The sequence below is a fragment of the Stenella coeruleoalba genome (genome assembly GCF_951394435.1).
Source record: "Stenella coeruleoalba genome assembly, chromosome: 11".
NCBI lineage: Eukaryota > Metazoa > Chordata > Mammalia > Artiodactyla > Delphinidae > Stenella > Stenella coeruleoalba.
The window spans coordinates 33,955,687-33,963,948 of NC_137157.1; positions in this window are offsets into that span (position 1 = coordinate 33,955,687).

Sequence of the window (8,262 nt, forward strand, 5' to 3'; positions counted from 1 at the left end):
ATTGTTTGAATAAAATAAAAGAGATACTGTATATCACAGATAGACAAGGGTGAAACAAAAGGGGCATGCCTTTGCTCTGAATAATAGAAAGGTCAAACATGTTGGTTTCAGTAAACCAAGGAGCAGAATTTGTGAGAAAGTAATGGGCCTAATTCAGGGCCTATAAAAGGAAATTACCTATATGAAACTTCATGTGATGAGTAATAGCTCATGAATTCCCATAAAATGGCAGGTCTGGCATTAATTCTGAAATTACTTCTTGTTGCTTTATAATTCTATTGTTTTCCCCAAATTTTTCCATAAGAAAAACAATTATATATGGCAATGTTGAGTTGGTGGTGATTTGCAGAAATCATCATAGATCTCAAATGCTGTTAAGTGAGAAGAGCCTCGAATTCAGAGTGGTGGCAGGAGACAACAGAGCCTGGCACCTGGTGAACTGACTGCTTCTTTTCCTCTAAATACCATTAGAAGAAAGTGGCCCTTGGAGAAGTGTGTGTATGGTTAGGCCTTCTTATTACAGAGGAATGTGAATATTAAAGAGAAAGAGCATCCCAAGAGTTGCAGGAACTGGGTTTATCCAATTAAATTATTATTATACAAAAATATTTTTCACGCTCAAAATCCACAAAAACTCCCTTCCTCTCATATTGGATCCAATTTATTGGGTTCATTTTTTAACCTCTATATAATCTATTTAACATTCTATTTGTTCATACGTTCATTTATTCATTCTCATTTCAATCAATAATCAATTGTTTTTTATACAGATATTCACTTATTGCCTATATATGTACCTGCCCATATAGAACGAACTAGACATCTTCATATGTTTCCACACTCCAAGTGTTCATTCTACCCCAGAAGTTCAGTTCTACAAACTGTCTTCTCATGATGCACCTGACCTTTCCTGTGCTTGCTTATGCATTTTTCAAGTTTCTTCCAAATGATTTTTTGGCACTAGGTTTAAATGGACTAAATGTACCAATTAAAAGGAAGAACGTCAGATTCAATTAAAAAAGCATTCACCCTACAGCCATGAATAAAGATGAAATCTTGCCATTTGTGACAATAGGGATGGACATGGAGAGGATTATGCTTAGTGAATAAGTCAGACAGAAAAAGATAAATACTTTATGGTATCACTTATATGTGGAATCTAAAAAATAAAACACACTAGTAAGTATAACAAAAAAGAAACAGACTCACAGATATACAGAACAAACTAGTGGTTACCAGTAGAGAGAGGGAAGAAGGAGGGGAAAGATAGGGCTAGGGGATTAAGAGGCAAAACTACAATGTATAAAATAAATAACCTACAGGATATAATGTATAGCACAGATAATATAGCTAATATTTTAGATTAACTATAAATGGAATATAATCTAACAAATTTTGAATCACTATGTTGTACACCTGAAACTAATATAATATTATAAATCAACTATACTTCAATAAAAAAAAAATTCAAATACAAAACCCAAAAGTTTTCTCAGGCTAATTGCAGAAGTGGAAGTGAGAGATTTGAAACAGGTGAAGGATTTGATACACCATTGTTAGCTTGAAGATGGACGTGGTCATGTGGAAAGGACCTGTGAATGACCTCTAGAAACTCCTTAGAAGCAAAAAGTTCATGACCTCAGTATTGAAACCGCAAGGAGCTAGATTCGATTCCGCCAACTCTATGGATGTGCTTCTAAGCAGATTCTTCCTCAGCTCCTCCTAATGAGAAGTCAGCCCTGAAGACATCTTGATTTCAGCCTTGTGACTGAGTGGAAAACCTAGCCACATCTTGTTGGACTTTTGATGTAGAAAATTAGGAGCTAATAAGTGAGTGTTGTTTTAAACTTCGAAATTTGTGGAAATTTATTATCTAGCATTAGAAAATACATACAAGGACTATTTAAGAAGCTACAATAGTACATTCATGCTTCTATAGGTTAAAATTTAATTCCAAGATTACAAAAATGAGTAATGTTCTTATATGTTCAACATCTTTTAACCTTTGGTCTTAATGGTTTTTAAATATTCATTAAAATATCTTATTATTCTACAGTAGGATACCTTTGAAAGCAATTAAATTTCCATATCATGTGTTATTAGTGTAGGAAAAGTGATTAATGTGCAATTACAACTCACGAAGGAACCACTCTCTAAATTACTCATAACCACTAGGAAACAACTTTGCCAACAATAAATCAGTGATCATTGCTGTTCAATAGGGGTCCATGTGCATAGAAAAGATGTAATCACAAAATAGATATACAATATATGGGAGAGGAGTGTTAATGAACATTCAGTGTTAATGGATGTGTAACTGTAAATAGAAAAAACCACTTTTCAACCAACTGGGCTGAACACCAAAGTTCCTTTGAAATAGTTCCTTTAAAATGGGGACACTCGTGCAATAATTAGGAAACAACCATACTGGAAAAAGAAATTTTGAACAATGTGGAAAATCTGTACGGAAGATTTCTTTCCCCCTCTTTAGAACTGCAAATATCTACAAAACCCACTAGACTAATTATTGCAGAAGCCATATTTACATTTGAAAAAAGACCACATTTCCTGCAATTCCTAACGTAAACAAATTTGTTCAATAGTAATTAGGAACAGAAATTGAAAAGACAATTGTAATGCAGGTGCTAAAATCTAGGTAGTTGTAACCAAGATCTTATTCTTTAAGGAGCAGTTTCAGGGAAAAAGCATACACAATAATGCAAGAAGAGCAATTTTCAGAGAGCATATTAACTTTGCATCAGTAAAGGAAAGTCAAACACACAATTCAGGTTGGAGATGCTGAACCAGCATAAAGGGAAATGACCAGGATGGGATAATGGTTTCACCAGAAAAGAAAGATGAACAATGATCACCAAACTACCTAAAACTACTTACAATCTTCCTAATTTGCCATTTTAGTAGATTACATATGGCTGATTTCATAGTCTAGGTTTTTAATCTCAGTTCACCTTTAAGAGCAGCATCCAACTCAGCCATACAAAAGAATGAATGCCATTTGCAGCAACATGGAGGGACCTAGGGATTATCATACTAAGTGAAGTAAGTCAGAAGAGAAAGACATATATCATATGATATCACTTATATGTGGAATCTAAAATATGACACAAATGAACTTATCTACGTGACAGAAACAGACTCACAGACATAGAGAACAGACTTGTGGTTGCCAAGGGGGAGGGGAGGTGGGAGGGATGGACTGGGAGTTTGAGTTTAGCAGATATAAACTACTGTATACAGGATGGATATATAGGATATACAGGTCCTACTGTATAACACAGGGAAATATATTCAATATCCTGTGATAAACCATAATGGAAAAGAATGTGAAAAAGAATGTATATATGTGTATAACGGAATCACTTTGCTGTACAGCAGAAATTAACACAACATTGTAAATCAACTATATGTCAATAAAATAAATTTTAAAAATAAATTTTTAAAAAGAGCAGCATTTAAGATAGATAACTAGGTTTTCTGGGCAGAGCTAGGGGAGGGTGTCTTTCAGCCAAAGTTGCAGACAATCAAAATCCGGGTCAAGAGCCAAATGGGAGACATAAAGGAAACCAAATCCAAAGCAGAGAGGAGAGACAAAATAGATCCTCAAGAGCACATTTAAAAGAGATCAGGAAGTCAAAACAGAGCCAAGGGAAGATGGCGGAAGAGTAAGACGCGGAGATCACCTTCCTCCCCACAGATACATCAGAAATACATCTACATGTGGGACAACTCCTACAGAACACGTACTGGACGCTGGCAGAAGACCTCAGACCTCCCAAAAGGCAAGAAACTCCCCACGTACCTGGGTAGGGCAAAAGAAAAAAGAAACAACAGAGACAAAAGAATAGGGACGGGACCTGCACCAGTGGGAGAGAGCTGTGAAGGAGGAAAGCTTTCCACACACTAGGAAGCCCCTTCCCGGGCGGAGACTACGGGTGGCGGAGGGGGAAAGCTTCGGAGCCACGGGGGAGAGCACAGCCACAGGGGTGCGGAGGGCAAAGCGGAGAGATTCCCGCACAGAGCATCAGTGGCCGACCGGCACTCATCAACCCGAGAGGCTTGTCTGCTCACCCGCCGGGGCTGGCAGGGCCTGGAATTGAGGCTCGGGCTTCGGTCGCAGCGCAGGGAGAGGACTGGGGTTGGCGGCGTGAACACAGCCTGCAGGGGGTTAGTGCGCCACGGCTAGCCGGGAGGGAGCCAGGGGGAAAAGTCTGGACCTGCCGAAGAGGCAAGAGACTTTTTCTTACCTCTTTGTTTCCTGGTGCGCGAGGAGAACGGATTAAGAGCGCTGCTTAAAGGAGCTCTAGAGACGGGCGCGAGCCGTGGCTACAAGCGCAGACCCCAGAGACGGGCATGAGATGCTAAGGCTGCTGCTGCCGCCACCAAGAAGCCTGTCTGCGAGCACAGGTTACCATCCACACCCCGCTTCCGGGGAGCCTGTCCAGCCTGCCACTGCCAGGGTCCCAGGATCCAGGGACAACTTCCCCAGGAGAACGCACTGCGCGCCTCAGGCTGGTGCAACGTCACACCGGCCTCTGCCGCTGCAGGCTCGCCCCGCACTCCGTACCCCTCCCTTCCGCCCCCCCCCCGGCCTGAGTGATATTTAACCCCGTCCTGTCTGAGCGAAGAACAGACGCCCTGCGGCGACCTACCCGCAGAGGCGGGGCCAAATCCAAAGCTGAGCCCCTGGGAGCTGTGAGAACATAGAAGAGAAAGGGAAATCTCTCCCAGCAGCCTCAGAAGCAGTGGATTAAAGCTCCACAATCAACTTGATGTCTGTGGAATACATGAATAGACAACGAATTATCCCAAATTGAGGAGGTGGACTTTGAGAGCAAGATTTATGCTGGATAGCTTTGCTTCCACCATTTGTCCTAGGGTTCTATATATCCGGTTTTTTTGTTTGTTTTTTAAATCTTTTTTCTTAATAATTATTTTTTTATTTTAATAACTTTATTATATTTTATTTTATCTTCTTTCTTCTTTTCCTTCCTTCCTTCCTCCCTCCCTCCCTCCTTTCTTTCTTTCTTTCTACTTCTACTAATTCTTTCTTTCTAATTTTTCTCCCTTTTATTCTGAGCCGTGTGGATGAAAGGCTCTTGGTGCTGCACCCAGGAGTCAGTGCTGTGCCTCTGAGGTGGGAGAGCCAACTTCAGGACACTGGCCCACAAGAGACCTCTCAGCTCCACATAATATCAAACGGTGAAAATTTCCCAGAGATCTCCATCTCAAGACCAGCACCCAGCTTCACTCAACAACCAGCAAGCTACAGTTCTGGACATACTATGCCAAACAACTAGCAAGACAGGAACACAACCCCACCCATTAGCAGAGAGGCTGCCTAAAATCATAATAAGTCTGCAGACACCCCAAAACACACCAACAGACATGGACCTGCCCACCAGAAAGACAAGATCCAGCCTCATCCACCAGAACACAGGCACTAGTCCCCTCCACCAAGAAGCCTACACAACCCACTGAACCAACCTTAGCCACTGGGGACAGACACCAAAAACAACGGGAACTACGAACCTGCAGCCTGCAAAAAGGAGACCCCAAACACAGTTAGATAAGCAAAATGAGAAGACAGAAAAACACACAGCAGATGAAGGAGCAAGATAAAAACCCACCAGACCTAACAAATGAAGAGGAAATAGGCAGTCTACCTGAAAAATAATTCAGAATAATGATAGTAAATATGATCCAAAATCTTGGAAATAGAATGGACAAAATGCAAGAAACATTTAACAAGGACCTAGAAGAACTAAAGATGAAACAAACAACGATGAACAACACAGTAAATGAAATTTAAAATACTCTAGATGGGATCAATAGCAGAATAACTGAGGCAGAAGAACAGATAAGTGACCTGGAAGATAAAATAGTGGAAATAACTACTGCAGAGCAGAATAAAGAAAAAAGAATGAAAAGAACTGAGGACAGTCTCAGAGACCTCTGAGACAACGTTAAACGCACCAACATTCAAATTATAGGGGTTCCAGAAAAAGAAGAGAAAAAGAAAGGGACTGAGAAGATATTTAAAGAGATTATAGTTGAAAACTTCCCTAATATGGGAAAGGAAATAGTTAATCAAGTCCAGGAAGCACAGAGAGTCCCATACAGGATAAATCCAAGAAGAAATATGCCAAGACACATATTAATCAAACTGTCAAATATTAAATACAAAGACAACATATTAAAACCAGCAAGGGAAAAGCAACAAATAACACACAAGGGAATCCCCATAAGGTTAACAGCTGATCTTTCAGCAGAAACTCTGCAAGCCAGAAGGGACTGGCAGGACATATTTAAAGCAATGAAGGAGAAAAACCTGCAACCAAGATTACTCTACCCAGCAAGGATCTCATTCAGACTTGATGGAGAAATTAAAACCTTTACAGACAAGCAAAAGCTGAGAGAGTTCAGCACCACCAAACCAGCTTTACAACAACTGCTAAAGGAACTTCTCTAGGCAAGAAGCACAAGAGAAGGAAAAGACCTACAATAACGAACCCGAAACAATTAAGAAAATGGGAATAGGAATATACATATCGATAATTACCTTAAATGTAAATGGACTAAATGCTCCCACCAAAAGACACAGATTGGCTGAATGGATACGAAAACAAGACCCATATATATGCTGTCTACAAGAGACCCACTTCAGACCTAGAGACACATACAGACTGAAAGTAAGGGGATGGAACAAGATAGATAACTAGCCATATAGCCTTGGCCAAATTGCTTTACCTATCTTTGCCTCTGTTTCCTCACCTGTAAAACATTACCTAGTTTGCAGTGAGAGAAGCTAGCTCACAGAATGTAGTGAAGGTTTAATGAACTAATATTTGTGAAACATGTAGAAGAGCATCTGGCACAGCATAAGCACTGCATAAATGTATGCTACAATATTTCATACACTGGGAAAAAAGTTGATTAAAGTACGAATGCACTAACAAATGCATTAACAAATATTTTGATTGCCTGTTAGCTGGTAGACACCGTATCAGATGCTGTGAATGAAACAGTGCCAGGTAGAGTCTATGTCTTCAAAACGCTTACAGTCTAGAATGGATTAGATTGATGAATAACAAAGAAATGGTAATATCATGTGAGAAATGCTCACAGGAAATTGTAAAACAGGAAACATAATAACTATTTCTAGGGTTGCCATGAAGTTTCTATGTGATAATTCCTGAAAATATTTTAGTACAATACTTACCATACAGTAATGACTTAATAAAAGTTAGCTCTTATCCTTGTGTTACAGTCTTTTTTTTTTGTTTCATTCCATGCTCGTTTTACCACTGGAGCATGAGTTCTTCCGGGGAGTGGGGGAACCTCATCCTCAATCAACATTCAATATTTTTAAGACAAAATATGCCTGAAACTCTACTAAGTATTAAAGATATAAATATTAATAACACAGGGTTCTTGCTCTAGAGAGAAAGACAGACTTGTATATGTTTTAATTACAACATAGTGTGGCAAATACAAATGCAGTGACATAATCAATAAACTGTGGATGGGGCAATATTCCCTGAGGAAGAGAGAGGTTTCAAAGGATGTATTACCACATCTGGATCTTAAAATAAAGGTAGGACTTTTCCAGCTGCCAAGTGGAATGAAATGAACCATATAATGAAAAGATCTGATCAGGACCACCTAGAGGGGTGGGATAGGGAGGGTGGGAGGGAGACGCAAGAGAGAAGGGATATGGGGATATATGTATACATATAGCTGATTCACTTTTTTATATAGCAGAAGCTAACACACCATTGTGAAGCAATTATACTCCAATAAAGATGTAAAAAAAAAAAAAAGATCTGAACAGTTTAGGGGTTTTAGGGAAGACTCTTGGGTAATTGAGGCACCAGGTTCTGGAGTAACTTGTCCTTGAAGGTAAAAAATTTAGATTGTGTGGAGAGTGGTATGGAGCAATGGCTCCATGTCCCTGACTTTGCAAGTTGGAATTCCCTTTGTGCTTAAATGTCCATGGATTGTGACCTTCATAAAGTAAGCTTTGCTTTAAGGAAGAGAACTTTCTTTTTTTCTTTATTTTTTATTTTTTTAATGGAACTTTATTTATTTATTTATGGCTGCGTTGGGTCTTCATTACTACACGGGCTTTCTTTAGTTGCAGCGAGTGGGGGCTACCCTTCATTGCAGTGCATGGGTTTCTCATTGTGGTGGATTCTCTTGTTGCGGAGCATGGGCTCTAGGCACGCAGGCTTCAGTAGTTGT